At 47.1% G+C, this 26,280-nt stretch overlaps 1 protein-coding gene and 1 long non-coding RNA gene across 2 annotated transcripts in view; one reads left to right on the top strand and one right to left on the bottom strand.

The window, feature by feature from the left end:
• KCNJ6 (potassium inwardly rectifying channel subfamily J member 6) overlaps positions 1-26,280 on the top strand; it is a 270,925-nt gene that overhangs the window by 209,365 nt on the left and 35,280 nt on the right. The window lies entirely within an intron of this gene.
• Positions 1,661-3,572, bottom strand: LOC144301940 (uncharacterized). The gene is made up of 3 exons (XR_013368861.1): positions 3,489-3,572; positions 3,065-3,236; positions 1,661-2,136 (listed from the first exon to the last, which is right to left on the bottom strand). It is a non-coding gene; the product is annotated as an uncharacterized LOC144301940 (long non-coding RNA).

The raw sequence follows: 26,280 nt of genomic DNA, 5'->3' as shown, positions 1-26,280 counted from the left end.
CCTACCAGAATCAGGAGAAGGTAGTATGTCCAGTCAAGACATGGCTCATACTGGCTTCCCTATTCTCATCAATTTCCAGACTTTTCTACTAGAATGAGACTCGTGGACAGGGAGGTTATTGTTACAACCAGTAAGTGTAGGAACCAGGGCTGGTATACCAGAAGGGGGATTATACTTTTTCTTCAGTCTACTTTTAACCAACAAGCCCTAGCACAATTCAGGCTCCATATGCAGCTCCTTGGAAATTATTCTGCAAGGGGAGAAAAAAGTTCATGGCATTTATTTTTCAAAGAAGTTGAAACATAAAAGTTCAATAGAAATGTAGGTGCCACTCAATGATTTTTAATCTCTAAAAGTGGATGTGTATCAAATTCTGTTGCCACAAACACCAAGTTACTATCAAAGTGTGTCACAATTCAACTACATCAAAACTTGCTTTGAAATAAACAGGCTGTTGAAGCTAGAGACATTTTTTTTAATTATATGGCAAAACATCTCAAAAAAGGTATTTGATCCACAGTGATGGATCACAGCAAAAGCGCATTGAATGAACGAACACATTCAATTGTCATCACTATTTAACTTAAGGAGTCCTGTGGGGTCCATGGAGTTCTGCTGGCTGTGCTTTCTGGGAAAGCACAGGTGTGCTGGTTAACTACAGACTCCACCCCTGCCAAATGGCCCCCAACCATGTCTCGCTGCACCCCACTGACATTATCAGATATCAACTCATGCCAAAAACAGCAAAGCACAGTGAGCTGAAGCTGTTCCTGGAGGCTGTTGCAGCCAGAGGCAAAAGTGTGAATCAGGCATGAAACAGGGCATCAGGTGGAACTCTAGAAGTCAGGCCTGGCTGGTGGCCCCAGCCAGTGGGTGTCAGCTCCTTCAGCTTCCAACAAAGAGCTACCAGGCACCACGCGGGCTGTGCAAAGCAAGCAGTCAGAACCCAGTTTGGCAGCCCTCAAAAATTCAGCCTGAACTGGAATTCCCTTTCTTGGGAGGAGGAGGAGAGGAGGAGGAGGAGGAGGGAGAGGAGGAGGAGGAGGGGGAGGAGGAGGAGGAGGAGAACTCTGGGCATCTTAAAAGGAAAGAGAAGAAAAAGGTAGACACCCTTTGAAGGGGGAGGTGAGCAGAAAAGAAGTAACAGACTAGGCCTTGTCTTCACCCATACTGACAGCAAAGAGTCAGAAATTTAAGATTAGATAATGTTATTTCAGACCACTCCACCCCCACACCTGGCCAGCTGACCCTGTGGTCACTTACTGGACTAGTAAACCTGTACTGACAGCCACCACACAGTGCTGTCTCCATCCTTCCTCCTTAAAGGTATGGCTTAAGAGTGGTTGGCAGGAGATTGAAAATAAGCTGCAGCTTCACCCATGGAATATGTTACTTTGATCTATACATGGGTATAATCCATTTTCTGTTTGGAAAAGGAAGGGCTCTATGGATTTTTTAAGGCTCATGTTGATGCCCTGATTGCAGCCAGAGGCTGCTAACTGGGCCAGTTGCCATTCTTGGTAACTGTGGTACTGTCCCCAGAATTCACAAAGATATTCATAGACCTTGGGCAAGTCAAAAATCTTGATTCCCACAGCCTAAGGCCTTTTCTCCTACCAATTCCAGTTACAAATGCAAATATGTATAGCTCCCCTGTAGACAGTTGCTGAAGCCAAAAACTCACCGCATGGAGCACCTACTGGTTTCACTGCAGACAGACATTTTATTAAAAGTCTTGTGGTAGACAGTCCTTAAAATTTTACAAATTAGACAAGATTCAAGGGAGAAATGATTAGTGTCAGCTGCATCTATAGAGTGGAGAGCCTTGATTGTAAAAAATAACTATAAATGGAAATGATAAATCTATGGACATAGAGCAATTCATAACAATGACATAAAAATTATAGTTGGTAATTTTTCATATACGTGAATATTTTAAAGTGATTACATCACATATAACTAAATTCAATTTTAATTACATAATGCTGTATTGAGAAGGAAAGGTATTGTAAGGATAGTCTCTAGTTGATTGCAGTGGATATCTTCCATCTTTCCAAGTTTTTAATCCAAAATTAAGTTCTCTAAGGAAACGGCAGTACAGGCCAATGATGCTGAATATGCTGGTGGCTTGGCCATCTGAAATCCAACTTTTTTTTTAAGACTTTTTATTTATTTAATCATGAGAGAAACAGAGAGAGAGAGGCAGAGACACAGGAAGAGGGAGAAGCAGGCTCCACGCAGGGAACTCGATGCGGGACCCGATCCCGGGTCCCCAGGATCATACCTTGGGCTGAAGGCAGCGCTATACTGCTGAGCCACCTGGGCTACCCGGAAATCCAACTTTTGACTCAGCCTGAGACCCCAGCCAGTCTTGTTGAAGATAAGGAGCTACTGCTTTCCTGATGTGAATTAAATGGTGTGAGGAAGGGAGTCTCAGCCCATGCAATGCTTCCCACCTGACTCCTGATGCTGGGCATAAGACAAATAACTGACTAGGCCTTGTCTTTCACAATCAGACATGAGATTCAACATATAAATAGCCCAGGATGACATGTCGTCTGTGCTGACACTCGGTGGTAACTGCTTTCTTCTTCTTACTAATACATTGTTAATTCTTTTTTTTAAGATTTATTTATTTATTTTAGAGACAGCGAGAGAGACAGTGCGTGCACACATGAGCAGGGGAGGGACAGAGGGAGAGGATGAGAATCTCAAGCAGACTCCCCACTAAGCGTGGAGCCCAACTCGGGGCTCCATCCCACCACCTAAGATCATGACTTCAGTCGAAACCAAGAGTCAGACACTTTACTCACTGAGCTACCCAGGTGCTCCCATTGTTAATTCTTGAGAGAGAGGAGAGGGATGTATTGATTGCCCAGCATGTACTAAGAACCAGGGACTACAGTTGGCTAGATAACATCTTCAAAAACTCAGCCTAAGCTGGAAATTCCCTTTCTTGGGAGGAGGAGAAGGATGAGAACTCTGGGCATCTTAAAAGGAAAGAGAAGACAAAGGTAGAACCCCTTTGAAAGGGGAGGTGAGCAGAAGAGGCAAACATGCCTACCTGCCAACGTTTCTTGTCACCCTTCTCCTCTGCAACCTGTCAGATCTTTTAATATTGTCATTTTGAGGTGATCCCAGAGCAGAAAATTCATCCAGATTTCACCTCACTAAGGACGGTGGAGGGCAAGAGAGCGTCGTTTTCCTCAGTAGTAGGGCTCCGTGTACTGGAAAAGCTTTAAGCCAAAAAAAAAAAATCACTATTTATTAATAATAAATGAATAAGTAACTCTAAAAATAAAACATGTAAACCCTGAAAGTTCTAAAAAAGGGACTTCTCACTCCATCCTGTACTACCGTTATACTTTTAGGAACTGAACATGGGTATCTGTGCATATTACACACACAATATATCGCATGTATATGTACACAAATATTTATGCACATTTGTGTATATTGATAATACATATTCTTAATGATATATTCACAGCAATTGACTTGTACTGGTTCAATATATACTCAAAGACTTCTCCATTTGACCTCGATCATGCTCTCTTTGCCAACACTGCCATCTATAATGTCACTGTGTCTATTAAATACCTTTTCCGAAATAGTAGAACAGAGAGAAATACTTATTAAGCAACCAAGTCTGGTTTCCAGCCAATCGCTGCAAGACAGGTCTCATTAATGAATAATCTCAGGTATCTTAGCTAACATCTACATCCCTTTTCCCCTCCTCTCTGTCCATTAGAATTCCATGTCCCAGAACAAGCTTAGCCAGTGTTAAAGAAAAACCAGAGCCCAACAGTAGTCAAAGGGGTAAAAGCAGATTTTGATCAGAACCTATTGTAATAGGAGAAGGAAACCTCAGTACAGAACTGGATCCAAGGCTAAATATGGCAAAGACAAGTGGGTATTCTAGCTAAGGGATCGTCTGTGGAAAATACCAAGAGGAAACATCAGGGGTAGGGGGCATTCTGGCTAAACTGACCTCACAGGATCCTTGCTGAAGGCAAGCCAGGTGATCAGACCTTACTAGGGGTTGATGAAGGATAAGAAACCCTATCTGATATTGAGGGTGACCAGATATCAGAGTGGAGGATTCTGACCAATCTGACCTTGCAGGACTTTTGCTAAAACTGGACAATGCAAAGGCAAACATAGGGTGACTGGGTGATGGGCACTGAGGGGGGCACTTGATGGGATGAGCACTGGGTGTTATGCTGCATGTTGGCAAATTGAACTCCAATTTAAAAAAAAGAAAAAACAAAGGCAAACACAGAAGTCCAAAGGTCAAAGACTTCATGAGGAAGAGGGATCAAGAGCGTCTTTGTCACCAGCAGTGGGTCATGTTCCCTGTACACATGTTATTATTAGGTTCCATTTGGCTGGCAAATGAAGGGGAAGTTCACAGGGAAAACCTTGGGCTTGCAATCCAAAGATGTGCTTACAACTTGATCCAGCTCCTCATGAGCCATGGCCTTGACCAAAACGTCTGGTCTACCCTGGACTCCAGTTCCTCTATCTGATCAGTGGTGACAATACTTGCCTGGCTTGGTTTGGATGATTTTTAAATGAGATGATACAAAGAAATCTAGCATAAAATCTGAAATATGATAGACAATGGGGGGGAGGTGCTTTTAAAATACTGGTGTATCTCTAGCACTCAGAGGTTCTATTCACCTGTGAAATGGCAGATAGTTTAAAGACCTAAAATGTCAAGTTAGAAAAAGCGCCCATCCTCTTTATTAGCTTGCAATTCTTTCTCACATTGAATTTCAACAAGATAGGCTGGGAATCCCATCACATATAATTCAGATACATTGGAACCCTTTCACTCTGAAATTTACCTTTATAAGTGGGAAAAAAATACCTATCTCCCAAGGCTTTCCAGAAAAATCAGATAAACTGAAGACTGGAGAGGCCTCTTCTTCTCATTCGTATCCTTTATACCTGAAACAGGTCCTATCTTGGAGGGTAGGACTCAGTGAACAACAACAACAAAAACAATCATCCAGAATCATTGAACAAAGAAACTTTTTGATCATCAAGCACTTGCTTCTCCGGCAACTCGATCCATCTAGAATGCAGAACGTAAGAACCCAAAAGCAAGAACAGAAATGCAAACACAGAAGATACCACAATGTCCATTCATTGAGCATGATTCCATGAGCACAGGTGTCTGAGAGCCATGTGAAGATAAGCAGAGCATGCTTCTTTCTTTTTTCTGATAAGGAATCCTAACAAATTCAATTGACTGGAGCCCAAGACCACAGAAGCGGCAAATAAAGGGAGGCCATGGGTCTCCTAAAAGCTGGAAAGCAAGGATGGTTGAGTCTGGCACAAGTGAAGGAAAGCCCAGAGGTATACATCAAAAGGGAAAAAAAGCCCAAATGTGTAGCCATCTGGAAGCAGTCAGGAGAGAGGGCAACGTTCCTGCCCACCTCACACCTCCTGAGGTCGGGTCTGCACTACAGGACAGAATGATTATCAGAGGTTCCAGCAAGATGGCCCAGAGGCATGAAGAACTTAGAATATATGAGGTGCAGTCTGCTTGCGAAGCAGTGTTTGCCACAGCACAGAAAGATTTCTGGCCTCAGCTGAGAAGTGGTCATTTTCATATTGCAACTTAAAGGGAACAACCCTGGGTCATCTGGGAAATCCATGACCCCCCCCTTGCTGAGATATCCACTGGGGCTTAACCAACAGCCTTCCTTGCTGCGAGCAGCCAATTTCCTGAGCCCAGGCGGTGCTGGGTGCTGGGACGCTGTCGTGCTGTTGGACCCAAGCCAAGAAGTAAAGCACCTCTAAGGGCCTGGGGACTTTAAGTGGTGTGAGTGAATGGTGCCCTCAGCCTTACAGAGCTTCCCTGTGTCCTAGAAGGCTGTTCCTGCCTTCCTAGCTCCTAAAGCCCCACGAGGGCTGGGGAAGTGGCAGGGTAAGCATGAGAGATCAGCAGGAACCAGAGGAGGAGGCTCCCACTGTCAGCCTGGGAACCAGCCAGCCAGCACCACACAGAAGTCACTCGGGGCTTCGCTCTCCCCAGAGCTTATGTGGTGCAGTATTTCTTGGGAGCTTGACTTTGCATGTTTTTAGGAAGGGAGTGCACTGTGGGCATTTCCACAGGCCGCCCCACCCTGCCCCCAAACCCGTTTTCACACTTGTCTCCCCTACCTATCAATCTGTGTCCTGACACCTGCCTGCACGGGGGTTTGAGACCCTTGAGCAAATGAATAGGCCTGTGTCTACACCTGTGTCCTGGTGGCCTCTAACACAAGACAGGGTATGCACGGGAGTCGCCAGTTAGGAATGCCAGGTGCAGTGCCTTATTTTTTAAAGCATAGTAGCTTTTTCCTTCCCAGACAGCAGCCACCTTAATCTTCCACCTGCGTCGCCAATTTGGTCTGTGTGATGAATCTCTCTTTATTTGCTTCAGTCTAAAGCAATTAAATCTTGCTCCTCACTGTCCTCAACTGCGTATTAAGGGGGAGCATGGAATGGTTGCCCAGAGCAAAACCTCTTTATTGCCAGAGAAGTATCGATTTCCTATTCCTCTTTTTTTTATTGTAATTTTGATGTTTTTGCATTAAAAGTAATACTTGCAAATGGTAAGAAATTCAGATGGCATAAAAGAATGCATAATAAAATTACATCCAACTCCCATCCTTAATTCTCCAGACCCTTCCCTGCTCACCGTCGTCACACGTATGCCTTCCAGAAACAGCCGATACCTATTCAAGCATATGTACATACACATTAATACATATTTTTATTTTGTCACACAAATGGGAGCATGCATTTTTGCCCATGGTTCATTGTGCTTTTAAAACATAATCTCTACTGTAAATCTTGATTAACATACTCTTTTAAACTGCAAAATAAAAAAAATAATAATAAACTGCAAAATAATTTTCCAGGTTATGGATATATAGCTATTTATATAAGTAGGATTCTATTGATGGACATTTAGATGGCTTCCCACATTTTTTTCTATTACAAGTAACACTACAAGGAACTTCTTTGATTTCCACAGGATAGATTTGTAGCAGTGAAATGGACAAGGTAACAGAGGGTATGCATATTTTGCTTTAAAAGGTAGCGCCTGGGTGTCTGTCGGTGAAGTGTCCAACTCTTGGTTTTAGCTCAGGTCATGATCTTGGCATCATCAGATCAAGCCCTGCGTTGGGCTCCATGCTGGGCATGGAATCTGCTTGGGATTCTCTCTCTCCCTCTGCCTCCCCCTCCACTCTCTGCCTCCCTCTCTAAACAAAAATTTTTTTAATTATAAAAATAAAAGATAGTGCCAAATTGCCCTACATAGAGTTGTGTTGATTTATAATCCCAGCTCCAGAGGGGAGCACACCTGTGTGGCACACACTTGCATCCACACTGGATAGGAACAACTCATTGACCTTTGCCAGTAGGGTAAGTGAAAAGTAGGTGTCCTTTACATTTCCTAGAGTATAGTTGAGCATCTTTCAATATATTTATTGGTGTTTCTTTTCAGCCCTCTTCCCATTTTACTGGTGGGTTTTTAGATTTTTCTTATTGATTTGGAAAGACCCGTTTTGTATAAAGAAAATCAGACTTTTGTCAGTTATTTTTCAGAGTCTGTCTTCTGTTTCAGGGCATTATTTGCCTTACAAATATTTTTCAGAGTCTGTCTTCTGTTTCAGGGCATTCTTTGTTCGTTGTAGTTTTATGTTTTGTATCTTTTGCCTGCAGAATATTTTTTCATATGCAGTGAACATCAATATTTTCCTTCATGAGATCTCAGGTTTATGTCATTGAGATATTTGGTTTTAGGAATCAGAAACAGCTTATGTTATAGGATTAGGCCCTCCCCGTTCTGATATTACGAATGTAAAACAGCTCTGTTTTCTTGTAGTCTTTTTAACGGTTTAACTTTTGGACTGAGATCCTTGAGCCAGCTGGACTGAGCCAAGAAGCCAACTTTCACTGTGCTCTGCATGACCAGTTGATTGGCTCTAACACCATCCACTGTAGAATAATCCACCTTTCTCCACTGACTTGAGTGCCCATAGACTTTGCACTTTGTGATTTTGCCTGACCTCCATCAGGCAAAAAGAAAACAGAAGTCAATAAATATTCCCGACCTTTGGGCTATGGTGACTCTCTCAAAAATCAGTCTAACTTCTGTCGGCTGCCTCTGCCAACACAACTCTTCACAACTGCTGTTGTTGAATTGTGTCCCCCAAAATTCAAATGGCGAAGTCCTAACTCGCAGGACCTAAGAATGTGGCCTTATCTGAAAATAGGGTCACTGCAGATGTCATTCGTGAAGATGAGGTTATCTTGGGGTAGGGTGGACCCTACCCCAATCTGACTGCTGTCCTTTTCAAAGGGGACACAGGCCATGTGCAGAAGAAGGCAGAGATGGGGGGATGCACAAGGAGCCAAGGAACATCAAAGGGGGCCTACAAACCTCCAGAAGCCGGGAAAGGTGCCTGGAGCAGACTCTGCCTCATGGCTTCAGAAGGAACCAACCTTCCCACACCTTGATCTTGGACTTCCAGCCTCTAGAGCTGTGAGACAACACAGTTCTACTGTCCAAGCTTCCCCATCTACTACTTTGAAATGGCAGCCCTAACAAGCTAATGCAACAATTACAGGGAAAGTTTCATGATTTCTTATCTCTGACTGGAGACCAGGGTATTGGCTGTTGGGGAAAGTTCGCTGCACAACGCCTCTCCCTTGTGTAGGTCCAGCCTCCCAGACAGGGTCCGTGTGCACTGCAGACCACCAACGAAGAAATGCATGCCCAACCCCCCTGACCCATACACAAGGCAGCCCCTGTTCCAACTACCCAATGGGGTATTTCCCTCCCCAGTGATCCATCAGGAAAGAGCCCTGGCCCCAGGTCTAGACCACCTACCCTCTGTGGCCCCTCTCAGCTGTCACACCAGGACTCTGCTCCCTCACTCACTGGGGTTGGCTCTGAGCTTTCCTTTCCTCTTCATGCAAACAAACAAACATGCTGAGCTGGGAAAACAGACCATTCTGACCCTCAAAGAGACAGTACATCTGAGGTTCCTCAGCCAGGAAGCACTGTCTGCAATTGCTAATAAAATGGTAGAGAAGCCAATGGTCTGAAAGAGCAGGGGGGCCAGCAGGGATGGTCGCTATAGGGAAGCCTATAGAAAGAGTCATTCAAAGCTGTTCTCTTTAGATGCTATTTTGAAAAAGCAAAAAGCCTTGAAAATCCCTCCAGGAAGGGGGCTTGCCACATACATCCTGCTGGTGTCCACAGCCACTTGGGTCACAGGGGGAATCCACGTTTGCAACACCGGCTCCTTCTTTTTCTGCAAATACGATTTTTCTTTTGGGCTTACTTTGTGCTTGTGTGTGAATTTTTGATGATATCTTGTAGCCGATTTCCTCCCTCTGGGAATACACAGCTGAAGAAATTATAATGTAAATCAGGAGGGCAGTATGATTCAGAGGACATACTTTTCCAGGAACACATCCCTCGCTTGATGCCAGAGGCTGAGAGCAGTGGGTGGGAGTAAGCTGGATCTGCTTGGGAAAACAAGGGCGATCTCAATGCTGGAGCTCTGATTTGGCCGGAGCACCTTTGCCGAGGGCCTGCTGCTTCCTGAATTCATTGCCACCAATCCGCAACCCATGGCCTAGTGCGGGGCTTGCAGCATATTCCCAGCAGGCTGCAGGGACAGGTGAAGCACTCCTGAAGTTCTTGGGTCAACAGAGAACCACTCTGGTCACTGCTTGGGCCCCAGCCCTCTAGTGAGTTGATTGATGGCCTCCAAAAAGGCATGGTCACCCCCTACACCCCAGTATCTCTGAACATGACCTTCATGGAAAAAGGGTCTTCACAGGTGCAATCCAGTTAAGGATTTCCGGAGGAGGTTATTCTGGATTACCCAGATGGCCCCTAAATCCTGCAACAAGTGTCTTTATAAGAAATGGAAGACACAGACACAGAGGTAAAGGACCTGTGAAGACAGAGGCAGAGACTGGAGGGATGCAGCCACAAGCCAAGGAACATCTGAAGCCACTGGAAGCTGGAAGACGCAAGAAGGATCCTTCTCTAGAGCCCTCAGGGGGGCACAGCCCTCCTGACCCCTGGATTTCAGACTTCTGGCCTCCAGACCTGGGAGAGAATCAATTTCTATTGTTTTAAGCCCCCTAGTCATGGTAATTCGTTACAGCAGCTCCAGGAAGCTAGCATATGATCCCTCCAGCAACCACCCCACCACTACCACCACCTGCTGCCTCCTCAGAGATCACCAATATTTGTGGAATGAAGGAACAAACAGATGAAAAAAGCATCAGGCCACAGCCAGTCCCTCAACATGTGGGCATGCCAGGCCTCTCCCCGCTTAATGAAGAAATAGGGCAGCAGCTGCCTCTCGCTGTTAGCACTCAACCAGGACCAGCATCAAGCACCTTGACCTCAAAATGCACAGGAGTTCAGTGGTGGGTGGTCTCAGTGGACCAAGGTGGCTGCCCAGAGCCTTTACCTTCCAGAAAACTTGCTTTGGGTCACTCCTTCTTTCCCCCCTGTCATTTTTTATTTTGTTATTGTTGTTGCCAGTCGACTTCACTAGAGGAATTCACCAGCATATATTCATTCACGGAGAGGAAGCTTAATGAACAGCAAGATGAGAAAACATTACCCATGTTTTCACTTTCTTCAGAAGCTTCCAATCAAATTACAAGTTTATATTGATCTGTGGACAATGCCGGATCCTGTGCTAAATTCATCAGTAGGCACCTGTCCATCTCCTCTCAGGTAGAAACCAACATGGTAACTACGCACAGAGGATGAAGGGATGGGCCCAATCAGAGAAGCTTAGCTACTCATCTCATTACCACCTGGCTACTTCTAGATCATCCTTCCTTAGATCACATCATCCTTGCCTATAGCTGGGAGATTTCCTCCCCTAATTTGAGAGTTTCAAGTTGTTGGCATCAAGTGAAAAATGTAAGGAAAAGTAAAGCATAAGAACTTTTAAGCCCCCGAGAGTTCAAGAAAAAAGAGGAAATTTAAACCTTGGCATTGTTATTTCTGACCAGGGCCATGGGGACCTAAGCTTTTTGCTCTTTGGTAGCTGACAGAATGATTCCTTAAGGTTAGTTAGAAATTGTGCAGTCAACTCTAGGGCTCATAGCTCCCTCCACAGCTAACATGGTCCTCAGCCCATGTCCTGGATTGAAACCTCTGCAGAAATAAGATCGACAGGTAGCAATGGGTGCTGCTGCTCTGGAGAATGGACCCTCCGGGGAGCAGTGAGGTCCCAAAGTTGTGCATCAAAGAAGCATGATGGACCTGATGAAGGAGGGGCATGGAGATGGTGGCTTTTGTGGGGCATGGAGATGGTGGCTTTGGTGTTCTAGGTAGTATGTGGATTAGTCTGGGCTCTCCAGAGAACAGAGCCAATAGGATAGGGATAGATAGAGGATGGATGGATGGGTGGATGAATGGATGGGTGGATGGATAGATAGATAGAAGATAGATAGATGATAGATAGATAGATAGATGATAGATAGATAGAGGTTTATTATAGAGGATTGGCTATAGAGGCTGAGAAGTCCCAAATCTGCAGTCGGCAAGCTAGACACACAGGAGAACCATTGGTTCTCTAAACTAATGGTTTAGTTCCAGCCCAAGTCCAAACCAAAAGGAAGCAGAACCCCAATGTCCCAGCTTAAAGAGAGTCAGGCAGAAGGAGCAAAGCCTCCCTTCCTCCACCTTCTCATTCTATTCAGGCTTCCAATGGATTAGATGAGGCCCACCAGCACTGGGGAAGGCACTCTGCTTTGTCCAGTCTACCAATTCAAATATGAACCCTATCCAGAAACATCCTCACAGACACACACAAAATAATGTTTTTGACTGAATATCTGAGTACCCTGTGGCCCAGTCAAGTCGACACACATTGATCACCACAGTATGGATACCTCAGCATACAGAGGTGGCCTCAGGCAGCCAAGACTTGGCGGGTCAGCTCAGGCAGTGCATATCCTTGGGGACTGGTGCAGTCTCAGAACTTTTTTGCTACAGGGTACAAGTGGGTGGAACATGCTAAAGGGTCATGGGAAGCAGAAGTCAGAGACACAGCCCCATCATGTGCCCTGGAGAGCAGCTAAATATTTTGGAAGGCAGTGTGGCCATGTGTGCTGTTTTGCATTTGTTGCAGAAATGCAACAGAAATTCAGAAATTCAGTCAGTTGCTCCCCTGGGCCCTGGCCAATCAAACCAGAGCCTTAGTCCGTGGTGAACAATCATGCCCTGCACACACATCTTCCTTAGCCACATATCTCACTCCATAATCGGTCTTGAGAGGGCTCACTTCCTTAGGAACTTCTGCACTGAGTGGGAATCTTCCTAACCTTTTTATTCCAAAAGGGGGAAAAATGAGTAAGCAACAACTAAAAGTGGGCTGTTATTTATATATACTTCTGGCCAGTCAAAGAAACAAGTTGAGAGGAAGGGAATTAAGATTTACATATTTTGCTGTTGTATCAGAGGAAAAAAAAAAAAAAAAAGCATGATTCACCGTATGCCATTTATTTACATACAAATATCTAGCTATAATCAAATAAGGATTTTAATAAAAATCATCCTGACAGTAACGGGCCAGTCTGCTGATTTGGGGCATCCCTGGGCACCCACGCTCACAGATGCTCTTGGTTGCTTCAAACATGAGTAATGAGGGTGCTTGGTAAAGCTTTTTAAGGTCAATATATAGGGTTCTTTCCACCAAGGAGAGAGGCAAGCGAGTGTGATAATGCTGAATCACTGCAAAAGGCAGCGACGGGTGGCTGAGACAGCAGGGCGCGGGGCTTGGCGCAGTCCCCGGCACACAGGAGGTCCTCCCCCGGAGAAGTTGGGCTCCCCTCCTTCACCCTCTCATTGGCCAGCAGACATCCTACCCCTTTCGCTGAGTCTGGATTGCCAGAGCTTGCAAAAACGGTTAAGATGAGTGTGGATTTCCATCTTCCATTCAGTCAGCGAGAGCTCTATTTCTTCCCCATTTTCCTACCTTTATCCAAATTCCTACAACTGCCCCTAATACTAGTTAGAAGTAATGGCCATTTATTAAGCACTTACTGAATGCTAGGCACCAAGAACTTTATGTGTACCTAGGCACAAAACCCTTACTGATGCTCTGCAAGGGAGACACCGTGATTAGCACCCTAATCACATGGGTGAGGAAACAGAGGGGCAGGAGATTTAATCAACTTGCCCAAGGACACACAGTTTCTGTAATAGTTGGCGACTGGCACCCGACAACTCACCCAAAACCTAGGGGCGGAACCAACAAACATTTGTTGTCTCACAGTTTCTATAAGTGACGAATCAGAAGATTGAAAATAAGCTCGCTGGGCCAACTCTCGGGGGGCTTCACGGGAGGCACATGCTCAGAGTATGGGACTGGGGGAGCTGCCCACCCAGCATCCAGCTGTTGCCATGGAAAAGCCACTGTCTCTGGGGCTGTGCTCATAGGAGTCCTGTCCCTCCCCACCTCCAGGCTGTCACACTGCGGCTGGTGCTAAGTGACAGGAAGGTTGTGTCCTGCAGCCAGAGGCAACAGTCCAAGGCCAGCAGGGCAGTGGGCCCTGTGGCACCTTCCTGACATCTGGGGAGGACCAACTAAGGAGGGCCTCCACCCAGCCAGGAGCCCCGTCCTAGGGGCAGCTGGGACCAGCACTGCACGCATTCCTAACAAGGTCTCAGATGCCAGCACTGGGGACAGTGGAGGTGGTGAAGAGCCACCATGAGACTAGAATTTTCCATCAATGCAGGGAGAGCCCCTGGGCTTTCTCACACCTCTCCGCAACCTTGGCACTGTTGACATCTGGGTCTTGTTACTGGACCGTGTTTTGCAGCAGCATCCCTGGTCTCTCCCCTCCAGACGCCAGGAGCACCCCTCCCCCAGTGGTGACCATCCAAAGTGTCTCCCGACATGGGGGCCCCACTGAGAACCCCTGCTGTGGCGGGACCGGCCCGTGGCTTTGTTCAGACACTTGTCACCCCTCCCTGTGCCCTGGGCACAGCCCCGTGCCAACCTGCAGCATCCCCGGGCCAACTCAGCACCCGGCACCTGTACCCAGGCATGGCGCTCAGGCCTCCACCCCACGATTTACCAGCGGGGCGGCAGGTGCCCCTTCCCCGAGCGCGGCCCCGCACCAACCGGCCCAGCCGCCCTTGGACTCCCGGACCCTGGGCGCTGGTAAAACCACGTAGCATCTCGCTGAAAACCATACCCTGATCTTACTCCTCTCCCTGCGGTTTCTTCTGCGTGGCACTTATATCCCTGCGGGACAGCCGTCACCCCCTGAAAGCCCAGACAGTTAAAGAAAAGGTCTTTGGGGTTTGCACTGACCCTTGGTTCAAACGTTTACGGTGCACCTGCTATTCCCAGACCGGGCAATACAACAGCAAACGAAACACAGTCCATGGCTCCTGGGATCAATCCAAGACAGACATTTAGAAAGTGGGGTGAAGGGGTGTCTACTGAGTTAAGCCCAGGGCACCAGGGGAGCTCTGAGCAGGGCTACCTGAGGCCACCTGGGAGGCCAGGGGACAGGACAGGGTGGTCTGGGAAGAGCAGCTCTTGCCTCTCCTTAGCCACCCTAATGAGCAAGTTGTGCGGATTTAAAGCATTCGTTCATTCGTCATGAACTGAGCACATACTATGCAGTGTTCTAGGTCGTGGGGACACAGCAGCGAGTGAACCAAGCCCCTGCCTTCATGTGTTTACCTACAAGTGAGCAGCAGACAGACTCAGCCAGAATTGAGTATGTCAGGGTCTGACGTGCACACGGGAAAAGGAAACAAGGCCCTAGCAGGTGGCGCACGTGGGGTGCAGAGGAGTCAGGGAAGGTCTGTCTGGGAAGGTAGTGTTAGAACAGGTCTAGGTCTGGACGGGAGGTGGTGTGGGTCCCGGGGGTAGTGGGGGAGACTGTGCCAGGCAGCGAGGATGTCAGTGCAAAGGCCTTGCAGCAATGCGCGTACAGGAAGGCCAGGAGGCCGGCTGGCTGGTGAGAAGGCGCGGGGGCCACGCCGAGGAGAGCGACGCCCGGGCACCGGAGCCCTTGCAGGCCTCTCTAAGGACTGAAGCTTCTGCTCCAAGAGGGGAGGCACGGAGGCTGTCGAGCAACGAGTGGTGAGATGTTACATGATTTGAAAAAGGTCATCTGGCTGGTGCATGAGCCGGGATGGCCAACGTCTAGGTTTGCCTGGGACTGACGGGTTTCCCAGGACGTGATAGGACATTCGGCGCTAAACCTGAAAGAGTCACAGGCAAGCCTGGGTGACCTGGTCGTCCTACGTGTGGACAGCAGCTGGCAGAAGAGGGAAAGTCTGGAGAGAGGCAAGTGGAGGCAGGTTGGGTTGAATATGGGGGAGATGCCAGTGAGCCCCGCCACCTGCTGCTGGGCAGGCACAGGGCCTGTGGGTTCCTCCCAGGCCCCACGCTCCCAGGTGGCCCGTTCTCCCTGTCTCTGTGCTCCCTGGCGAGAGGGGAGGTAGATTCACACACGTGGAATAGGCTGCAATCGCTAGAGGGAGGCCCAGGGCTGAAAGTCACCCTGTGACGTGGACACGTGGAGCCTGCCCTTCAGCCGTCTTCTCTTCCAAGGCTCCCTCAGGCATCTGCGGTGTGCAGCCAGGACGAGTCCCGAGGAGATCCTCTCCACCTTCTTGCCTCCATTGAACCACCTAGTAAACTCCTATTCATCCTTCAGAGCCCACCTTCCTTGAAAACTTCCCTGCCTGCCTCCCACCCGGCGAATCCCTCCCTTCTTTCTGCCCCCTCTAGAACACGCTTCTAAAATTAAATGCACCCATATGTCTGCTTACTATGCATGTTGTCTGCATCCTGGTAACTCACACACACACACACACACACACACACACACACACACACCCCTCGCTGTGTCCCAGTGCCAAGCACAGCGTCCAGTCCATGACAGGCATGCGATGAGGGAGTTGGATCCAGCCAAACAGGTAGGCCCAGCCACAGGACAGGGAAAATGCTGCTCTGAGATGCAACCTCGTTTCTGAGGTTTGGAAATGACTCCTGTGCCTTTGAAAATAAAAGAGGCGGCCCCGGGAGGGAGAGTGGATGAGCTCCAGGAGCTCCCACCTGGAAAGAAGCGGGGGAGGGTGAGGAAGAGGAAGCCTCCCTCCCACCAGCCCCTCTCAGCTTCAGGAGAGTCTAACAATAGTGGGCGCTCGTTGTGTCTGCGGCACACGTGGAACTGCAGGCACACCTACAGCTGAGCTCAGGCCACCAGGGCGTGTGGGCTCCAGTCCCTTGGGAGCCTGTCACCACTGGCTCTCAGCTCTGGCTGCATCACGCCGTCTGGTGAGCTCTGAGCAAAACCACCACGGGCAATGACATCAGATCTCAGGGTGGAGCCCGGGTACCCGTTGTTTAGAGAAGCTCCTGGGATTGTGGGTGTGCATCCGGGATGAGAACCACCACCCCAGCAGGTTGGCTCTGGCCCGTGCGCACAAGAAGAATCTGGAGCAGTGGTTCTCAGTCAGGGGCAAGCTTGTCCCCAAGAGACATTTGGCAATGCGTGGAGGCATCTGAGTTATCCCAGTGGAGGACTGAGGCAGGGATGCTGCTGGACATCCTGCAGGGTCAATCCACAACCCCATCTCTTGCTTCCCACTGAGTTCTATCAAGCCTGCTTCTTTTTTTTTTTTTAATTTTTATTTATTTATGATGGTCACACACACACAGAGAGAGAGAGAGAGAGGCAGAGACACAGGCAGAGGGAGAAGCAGGCTCCATGTACTGGGAGCCCGACGTGGGATTCGATCCCGGGTCTCCAGGATCGCGCCCTGGGCCAAAGGCAGGTGCTAAACCGCTGCGCCACCCAGGGATCCCTTTTTTTTTTTTTAAAGATTTTATTTATTTATTCATGAGAGACACACACAGAGAGAGGCAGAGACACAGGCAGAGGGAGAAGCAGGCTCCATGCAAGGAGCCCGATGTGGGACTCGATCCTGGGTCTCCAGGATCACACCCTGGGCTGCAGGCGGCGCTAAACCGCTGCGCCACTAGGGCTGCCCTATCAAGCCTGCTTCTATCCCCAGCCACCCAGGGTCTGTGGGATGACTCTCGGCTGAGCTGGGCCTCCTGGTCCAGAGAGGATGGACGTGGCTTGGGGCCTCTCTGCACTGGAGGAATGAGCTGCCCAAGAATGTCCAGCTCCAAGTGCCCACGGCATGCAGCTGAGGGGCCTTGACCTAGAGGGTCTAGAAGTGAAGCAAAAGAAACCCGCACTCGGGCTCCCGGTGCATGGAGCTTGCTTCTCCCTCTGCCTGTGTCTCTGCCTCTCTCTGTGTGTGTGTGTGACTATCATAAATAAATAAAAATTAAAAAAAAAAAAAAAAAGGAACCCGCACTCGAGTACCTGTTACACCCCCGGCTCTGCTCTGGATGCTTTGCCTCTTTTGTCTCTTGACTGGTAAGGGGAAACGATGGAAGAGGAACCAGTGCCGTGTCCCTGTGTCACAGCTGGGGTGATCCAGCAGAGGTGGAGGGCGGCCAGCAGCCTTCCTGATAGCCCATTTGGTCCCTCACCCAGAAGCCCCTGAGCCCGGCCGTCCTGTCGGGATCCCCAGGGTCCAGCTCAGCTAGGGTCAGCCCAAAGAATGGGACTTAGCACTACCAAGGGGAAGCCAGGACTGGGGGCTCGTGGATCAAGAGAGAAGCTGGCCTTGCCCATCCCCGGATCCATGCTTCGTCCCATTCTTCTCCGCTCTCCTCCGAGCCCCCACCACGGGGGAGGGGGGGTGGCTGTGTAGTTTGCAGAGACTCCTTTACCTGTGCACGCGGGCCTCCTCACCTACAAAAGGGGAGTGTCATCTTGCCCTCAGGTTCTCAGGGGGGCTGTGGGGTCATAAAATAAGATCACACCGAGCCCTTGAGCACCACGGCGGGCTCACGTGGGCTCACTCACTCCTGTCTCCTCCTTCCACCCACAAGCAATCCATTCTCTGGACTCATGTGCCCTCCAGCAAGGCTCCCCTAACCATGTCTGACACTTCCACTCCCTGAATAACTAAACCACCAAATCTTCAGCACCAGCTCACACGTCACCCTCAGCTGCTGTCCAACTCCCCGACAGGATATTCTGTTTCTGAGAGAGACTTTGAATTGTTAAGAAGCCGTAACTTTGAGGTACAAAATCGCCTGGGATCCCTGGTGGATCGATGAATGGTTTCCTATCTCAGTCTCCTTCCTCCCCTCCTTGAACCACTGGAAGGGGCAGGAGGGCTTTCTTCTAGACAGAGCTGTGTGAACCCCAGCTCTCTCATTGGCAGGGGTGGCAGTCTCCCTCCCCCTCCCCGCCCTTCCCAGAAATTAAGTGGGTTAATTAAAAATGGGGATCCCTGGGTGGCGCAGCGGTTTGGCGCCTGCCTTTGGCCCAGGGCGCGATCCTGGAGACCCGGGATCGAATCCCACGTCGGGCTCCCGGTGTATGGAGCCTGCTTCTCCCTCTGCCTATGTCTCTGCCTCTCTCTCTCTCTCTCTCTCTCTCTATCATAAATAAATTTAAAAAAAATTTTTTTTAAAAAATGACCTTCCCACCTGATCTCGCTATTTCCCCATACAGTTCAGAACCAGCTCTGATTCCTGTGAGGTTTGTCTGCATCCTGCCAATCACTAAAGGTTTACCTTCCACCTAGAGTGAGTGAGGACTGCCTTTTCCCTGGAGAAAGGACTCCTGGAAATGATTGCAGACTTCCTCCTCCATGGCCGCCTCAACCATGAGGATGTAATAATAATAATGGTCACCATTTATTTAAAGCATATTCTCCCCAAGTGATTTCCATTTGTGATCTCCTTGGGTCCTCGAAGGGATCAAACCCGTGGGGTTGGACCTACTGCTACCCCATTGAACTAAGCCTTAGAAAGAGTATTTCCTCTTTTTCCAACCTCTCCTGTCCACTGTTTCCTTTTTACGAAGTTTTTTAACTACCAATTTAATGTCTCTAACAGTTAAAGGACTATTCAGGCTTTCCTAGTTCTAGTTGAGTCAGTTTTAGGAGGCTGTATATTTTTTAGAAATTTGTCTACCTTACCAAACTTTTCAAATTTACTGGTATAAATTCATTATATTTCTTGTTATATTTTTACATCTCTACTGCATCTTCAGTTTTGTGCACTTTTAATTCCTAATGCTGTTTATTTAATTATCTTTGTTTTTGACTCTATTATCTCTTGAAGCGTTGGTCAGTTTCATTAGCTCCAAAGAATTCTCTTTGATCCTTTTTCTTACATTTTCATTTTCTATTTCATTACTGCCCACTGTCATCTTGATCGTCTCTCTGCCTGTTTCTTTGGATTATTTCTATTATTCTTCCTCCTTAATATCTTCAATATTATATCTTTGAATGAATATCTTTGTTCATTCATTTTCCATCCTTTTCTTTCCTAATATAATCTTGGATTGATTTTCTAAGATTCCCTTTAGTTTCATCCTACATGCGTAGTTATGTTTATTGTTTAATTCTAAGAGTTACCTCATTTCTATGATCTTGGGTTATTAACCGATAAATTATTTAGATGGGACTTTGTTTCCAAAAGCATGGCATTTTATTAGCTTTGTGGTTGACCTCTAATTTAATTTCATTATGGTTAGAGAAAGGGAACTGAATGACAGTTTCTTTAAGATTTATCAAGTCTGTTTGCTGACTTTGTACATGGTCCTCTTAATGAATAATCTGAATGTGCTTTAAAAGAATGCAATCTCAGCCATTGGATGCAGTATTTGACAAGTGTTCATGATGTGAAGCTTGTTAACCGTGTCCTCTGTTTGTCTACATGTATTTTTTTTTTTTTTAAAGAGAGCAGCAGGGGAGGGGTAGACGGAGAGGGAAAGAGAAAAACTCAAGCAGGATCCATGCTCTGCACAGAGCTGGACACAGGCCTCGATCTCACCACCCTGAGATCATGACCTGAGTGGAAACCAAGAATCAGATGCTTAACCAACTGAGCCACCTAGGCTCAGTTCTTACATGTGTTCTGATTTCTTATCTGTTTCACTTATCAGTTATTGATAGGGCCTTTATTACAATAGTGATGTGACCCTTTCTTCTTGTTATGTTTAAAAGCCATGTTATTAGATGGACATAAATTTAGCACTTTTATATCTTCCAATGAGTAGAACCTTCTATCATTATGAAGTGACCCTTTGATCTCTTGTAATATCTTTTGCCTTAATCCATTGGTTCCATATTAAAATAGCTACGCAAGTGTTCTTTGGCTACTCTTGCCTGATAGATCACTTCCTATAATTTTTTCTCAACCTTTCCAAGGTTCTTCTGTTTGAAGAATGCCTCTTATAAACATGATGCAGTTGGATTTCTTAAAAATTCAGTAGGACCATCTTTGTGTTTTTACTAGAGAATTAAGTGCTGTGGTGTAAGGGGGATTTGTCAACTTTTTTGTGCATTCAGTCCTTAACAAATCTGGCAAACTATTGACTTCTCACATAGTTTCAATGTGACACCTAAAATTTTTATCATAAGTTTAAGTAATTACAAAAGATTTTTTGGTGTATTGTAAATATTGTCATTACCTATAAATGATTATATAATTCATTTAAATATGCCCCATAGAGTCTAAATATCTAGCATTCCACTATTCATCATCCATTTAACAAACATAAGACAAGCCCCACGATGGGGTCCATGCTTAGGTTTCTCTCCCTCCACCTCTGCCCCTTCCCTGCCCTGCTCCCATGTACATTCAATCTCTCTCTTTCCCTCCCTAAAAAAAAAAAAAAAAAAAAAAGAATGAAAAATAAAGGACAAACTTTTTTTAATTTTTTTTATTTTAGAGAGCGAGAGAGCGTGCACATGAGCAGACAAAGAACAGAGGGAGAGGGACAAGTAGATTCCATGTTGAGCATGGAGCCTAACTTAGGCTCAATCTCACAATCTTGAGATTGTGACCTTGAGGAGCCATCCAGGCACCTCAAGACAAGCTTTTCTTTATACATCTGAAATGTTAGTGTCCTTTTTTGCCTTGAACTTCAACCTTTATTGCACCTCCCCCACAGGATTTTATCCTAATGCCTCACATTTTTTTACACTTCAAAATCTTTTGATCATAAAATCAGATTTATTTGCAATAAGTATATATATATATGAATTTAAACTTTTAAAAACATATTCTGACCATAAGACTGTAAGAATCAAATTGTTTCCTTCTAGATAGTTTTCGTTACAACACAAGTAGAACATAAATGATCAAAATATAGATATATTAATTTTTGGTGAGTAATTATTAAATATAAATAGCAAAATTTTAATAGATGCACACTCTCAGGGACATGGGTGGAGTTTTTATATTTAACACACAGCTATAGATTAGTATTACTTCCGTAGTCTGTGAAGGGGGCAGCACCACCTCTGTTCCAATTTTTTATTAGTTCAGCTACAGTGCTGACAAACATCATTCCTGTAAATGCATAAAAGGGACTAGAATGAGAGTCAATATAGTAAGTCACTCAGTTCTTTTATCTTCTTTGAAGTCATTTGTTTTCAAAATTGGACATTGATTAATCATCAAAAATTAAGTGATCTATAAGCTGATAAATGAGTTAGGTCTTATTTCCATTTTGTTGAAAGCAAATCTTCAGAAACCAGCTGACTTACTAAGAGATTTGTTTTTACATTATAGACAATCACCTGTGCAGCTCAAGGAATTATATTCAAATGAGGGGCTTTATTAAGTCATATAAAATAGCTATAATTACATCAGTTACTCTTATAACTGGAGGCATCTCTTTTAGCCTGATATTTTCAGAAAATCTTAGAAAAATAGAAATATTTATCATTTTCACTACACCTTTGCCAAGGAAAAGTTGAATAGGGAAATGCCAAAGAGGGTGTTCAATTAAATTTTGGCAAAAGATAATAAAAATGTTGCCCCTGTAAGTGTGACCAGATACTGAAGAAACTCTAAAATACGGTGTTATCTCTGATAAATGAGACCTTCTCTCAAAGACATTATGGTAATCTGCTAAACATGGTCATTTTCATCTTCTTGTTCTTAAAACCAGACAAATGATCCACAGATTGAGATGCCTGTGAAAGAAGGGACTCACCAGGATTGGTGGGGTTAATAAAGACAAGGTGCATGACTTACCTGGTGCCCTAAGCTGCTTGCTAGCAAGCTCTTCCTACCCTTGAGGATGCTGAACATGCAGAGGGGCCTCTCTGAAGCCAGCAAAGTCAGCATGTCTTCTCTCAGTCCCAGATATTTCTAATACAGGCGTGGAGGCTTGCATGTGTCTGCTATGTGGGGACGTGAGGCACTGCTTTACAGGAGTCATTGCTTTGTCCTCATGGCAACAATACATTCTGTGGCCAGAGGATGGAAGGAGCAAGGTGGCTAAAGGAAAACCAAATCAGGTGGATTGGGAAACCAGGATCCGATCCAGGCTACAGCATATATGACTTCAGGACATCGCAGCCTGGGTCAGAACCGGGCTGCTTACTCAGGGCAGTGCAAGGAAGACAGGGACTGGCCTATGATAAGGACTGGCCCCACCAAAAGGTTGTCCGCTACACTGATATTTCATATGGTCTGGAGCCTCAGGACATTCTTGCATTCTGGGGCATCGGTGCTGGTGAAGTGTAGCTGTTCTGGGTCAAGTGCAATGGGACCAATCGGGCAAGAAAGGGTGAATAGAGACCGCAGGTGTGTGCCCAGACAGACACGCTTGAAAAAGGCTACCTGCATGGTGAGGCTGTACAGGTGATGCTGCGCTGAGCCCCCTGGGGAGCCTCACGTGCCCAGGTGGACACAGCAGTCGCCTGAGGCGCGGGGTCAGCGCCTGCCCTGGGACCACCTCGCCACAGTGCTCCTGCAGTGTTTGCATTTCCTCTTCTGACTTCTCAGTATTTCCTTCTCTCTCCAGCTTCATTTTTCTGCTGCCACCTACATTTTTATCATGTACCCAGCATTTTAAGTATTTTAGAAGGTGACAATTTTTCAGATTCTCTGCACAGCCATATTGCCAGAAACGAAAATGCCCCTGTAGTTTTGCAAAAGGTTTTCAATCACTGCCCATCAGGGAGGGCTGGGAGAAGCCAAAAGCCTACAATTTGGGGTCCCAAAGCCACCAGCTTGAGGAGGCATCACAGCCCCCAAAGTTGAGGATGACAATGGTCTCTGCTTTGGGTTGAGGCTGGAGGACGCCAGTTCATTCAAGCCCCACAACAGTGAGGAAATTGGGGGTAGAGTTTGATGTCCATCCATCCCCCCTGTTAGTCCTGAGGCAGCGGTCACTGCAAGTGCCCCTGCCTCTCTAGGTGGGCCTCATGTCCAGTCCTCTCCAGGCAATTTGCCTGTTTTCTTCCTGGTTCTTTCTCATGCTTCCTATTTTCCATACTCATGTTCTTGGCCACAACTCAGGCTGACCTGCACACCCCAAGGAATGCCTATAGCATCTTGCGCACCTGGGGTCACCAAAGATCTGCCCCGTGTGTGAGGGGGTGGCTGCTGTCACCCACCCCACTTAGAACGGGGGCTTTGTTGCCAGTGAGGGTGTCCTGAGAGCTGAGACTCACTCTCTGAGGGTTCTCTCCCCTCTTTTGGTCACAAATTCTTGGTTCACGTCTATGATTTATTTGGTACTGAGTTCATGGTCAGGAATGCAACCTCACAGTTACACATTTTTCTTGTGGAACAGTGCGATCCGATTGTGTGGCAGTTTCTAGGAGGGCCTGAGAGGGGGGGAAAAAAACAAGAAAAAAAACAGAGACTGCCTATAACTCTTCCTCTGAGCTCCACCAGGGGCTCTGAGAACTTCCGTGAAGTGAGTTCTAACCAACTCGAGCCCTCACAGAGCAGCAAAGCATTTAAGGCCAGGAAATTTTATTAAGATACATCTCATTTGAAAAATGAGTTCAGAGCATTCCCCATTCGTTTCTAGCTAATGTAAACGCTGAAAGCACATTACTCATTTGGGGAGTGAGAACAAGGAATTTTATGTTTTAAGTGTGGGAGCCAACATTTCTAGACAGATACTCAATGTTTTAGGAGGGGGACAGAACGCAGAGAGGACCAGCCTGGGAACTGGAGGGTCCAGGCAAGCCCTAAGCCCTGCCACTGGCTTGCTGGACAGCCTGAAGCCAGTGGCTGCTCCCTCAGTTTCCCCCTCTGTAGCAAGAGGAGTGGGGCTAGGCCTCTGAAGTCCCTTCCACCCCTGATGAGCTAGGATTCCAAGCCACAGAGAATGCTTTTGGCCTCAGCATCCCTTTGCATCCCATAAGTCCTGCTTCTGGTGTTGGCACTGCCCGGTATGCCCTTGGGAATGGGCACAGTATTTGGGTACATTTTCTCTTTACAACCATTCTGCAGACAAGCCAAAAAGAAAGAAGAAAAAGGGGCACTGGGGGTTATTCTGTATGTTAGTAAATTGAACACCAATAAAAAATAAATTTAAAAAAAAAAAGAAAGAAGAAAAAGAAAGAGAAAGAAAGGGATCCCTGGGTGGCGCAGCGGTTTGGCGCCTGCCTTTGGCCCAGGGCGCGATCCTGGAGACCCGGGATCGAATCCCACATCAGGCTCCCGGTGCATGGAGCCTGCTTCTCCCTCTGCCTGTGTCTCTGCCTCTCTCTCTCTCTCTCTGTGACTATCATAAATAAATAAAAATTAAAAAAAAAAACAGAGAAAGAAAGAAAAGAAGAAAGAAAGAAAGAAAGAAAAAAGAAAGGAAGGAAGGAAAGAAAATCTATCACTATCACCCACTTCTTCAGGGCTTTTTAAACCATCAGAAAGTTGCACGCTAACATCTCTTCCGCCTGCTTCCTGCAACGTTCTAGCAAATGAAAAGCTCTTCTGAAATGTTCTGCACTGCAGATATTTTAGGACCAATTTAAAATGGCTGCACAGCAGCAGAGACTGACAGAGACACTCACACATGAGAAGGCAAATCCAAGAGATCTCCGTTTTCTCATCCAAACTAAATTGCAATGTCATGCTTGTCTTCGGGGACCAAATGCTTCCGTGTCTCCGTTTAATTCACTGTGCATTCCTGCCATATGCTTGCAATGCACTGAGCTCGCTTTTTTTTTCCACTTAATCTCTGAATGAATGTCTCAGTCATGCTATGGTTGCTATGAAATCAGTTAATTGGGCCCTTACTGCAGACGGCTGTGTCCCCTGCCCCACCGCGTGCGAAGCAATTCTGCTTTATGTGTAATAAAACAATCCATAAATGTTTACAGGAACAGGCGCCCCTCATTTTAACGGATAACGCCCAAGTTGCAAAATGAATCTCAAAACCTGAGTGTAGTCGCACATGGGGTAATGAACTTGGGTGGCCCCTGGATCTGAGCTCCCGTCCCCACTCACCGCTTCACCAGCTTGCGAAACAATCCCGGGAAAGACACCGTCACAAAACACAGATCTAAAGTGTGCGCTTCCCCAGAGCTGTACTTCCTGTGGCAGGGACTCTTCCAGGTGGTGTCCTAGTGGGGTCGGCTATGAGACATCACCTCTTCACTTAACTCTCTTTTTGCCAGGAATCATGTGGCAAAACTAGAGGAGTGTGCTTTTCAACAAGCCCAGAAAGTTAGGGGAACGCCTCTGGTTTTTTATGGTCACCCCGACAGGCCTCCCAGCCCAGTGCATGGGGTGCCTTCAGAGAAGGGAGACAAGGAGGAGGGGAAGAAGGCCCTGTTGTCCCCGTCGAGCTTGGGCTGGCTGTCCTGCTGCTAATGGAGAAGTGGGGCTATCTCCTGGGGACAGGGGGGCAGATCCCCACCCATCTCAGGACCACCTATCTGCATGTGGGAGAGCTACTCCAGGCCAACCCCTAAGGCTTGTGGGGTCAGAGCAGAACATGGATGGAGCCCCCAGGACCCACCTGTTGTCTCCCATTCCTATCTCCCAACTGGTCTAGTGGAGGCCCGTGTCCCACTGCCTCTGATGTCACGTGAGCTGCCGTGCCCGCCCTGCCCCCGCCAGCTGTGCCAAGTTGACAGCTTTCACCAGCAAAATCCCCAAGTCCACAGGGGCCAGCAGCAGCTCCCCAGGTGCCCTGGGAATGCTGAGAGACACCAGGTGGCAAAGGTTGTGGTGTGACCCGGGATCCTATGCAATGCTCCAGGGCTGCGTGCGAGGGACAGGCCCACACCGGAGTCCACGTGGGAGTGTCAGTAACTACAGAAACCGGTGTGGAGGAAGGGGATGGCAGTAGCAGACAGATGAGGCAGGTCGTAGCTCCAGACCCCGCTCCTGGCACCGTGCC

Source organism: Canis aureus, chromosome 30 (assembly GCF_053574225.1).
Source record: "Canis aureus isolate CA01 chromosome 30, VMU_Caureus_v.1.0, whole genome shotgun sequence".
In the NCBI taxonomy this organism is placed as follows: Eukaryota; Metazoa; Chordata; class Mammalia; order Carnivora; family Canidae; genus Canis; species Canis aureus.
This window is presented reverse-complemented; position numbering and strand designations above follow the sequence as displayed.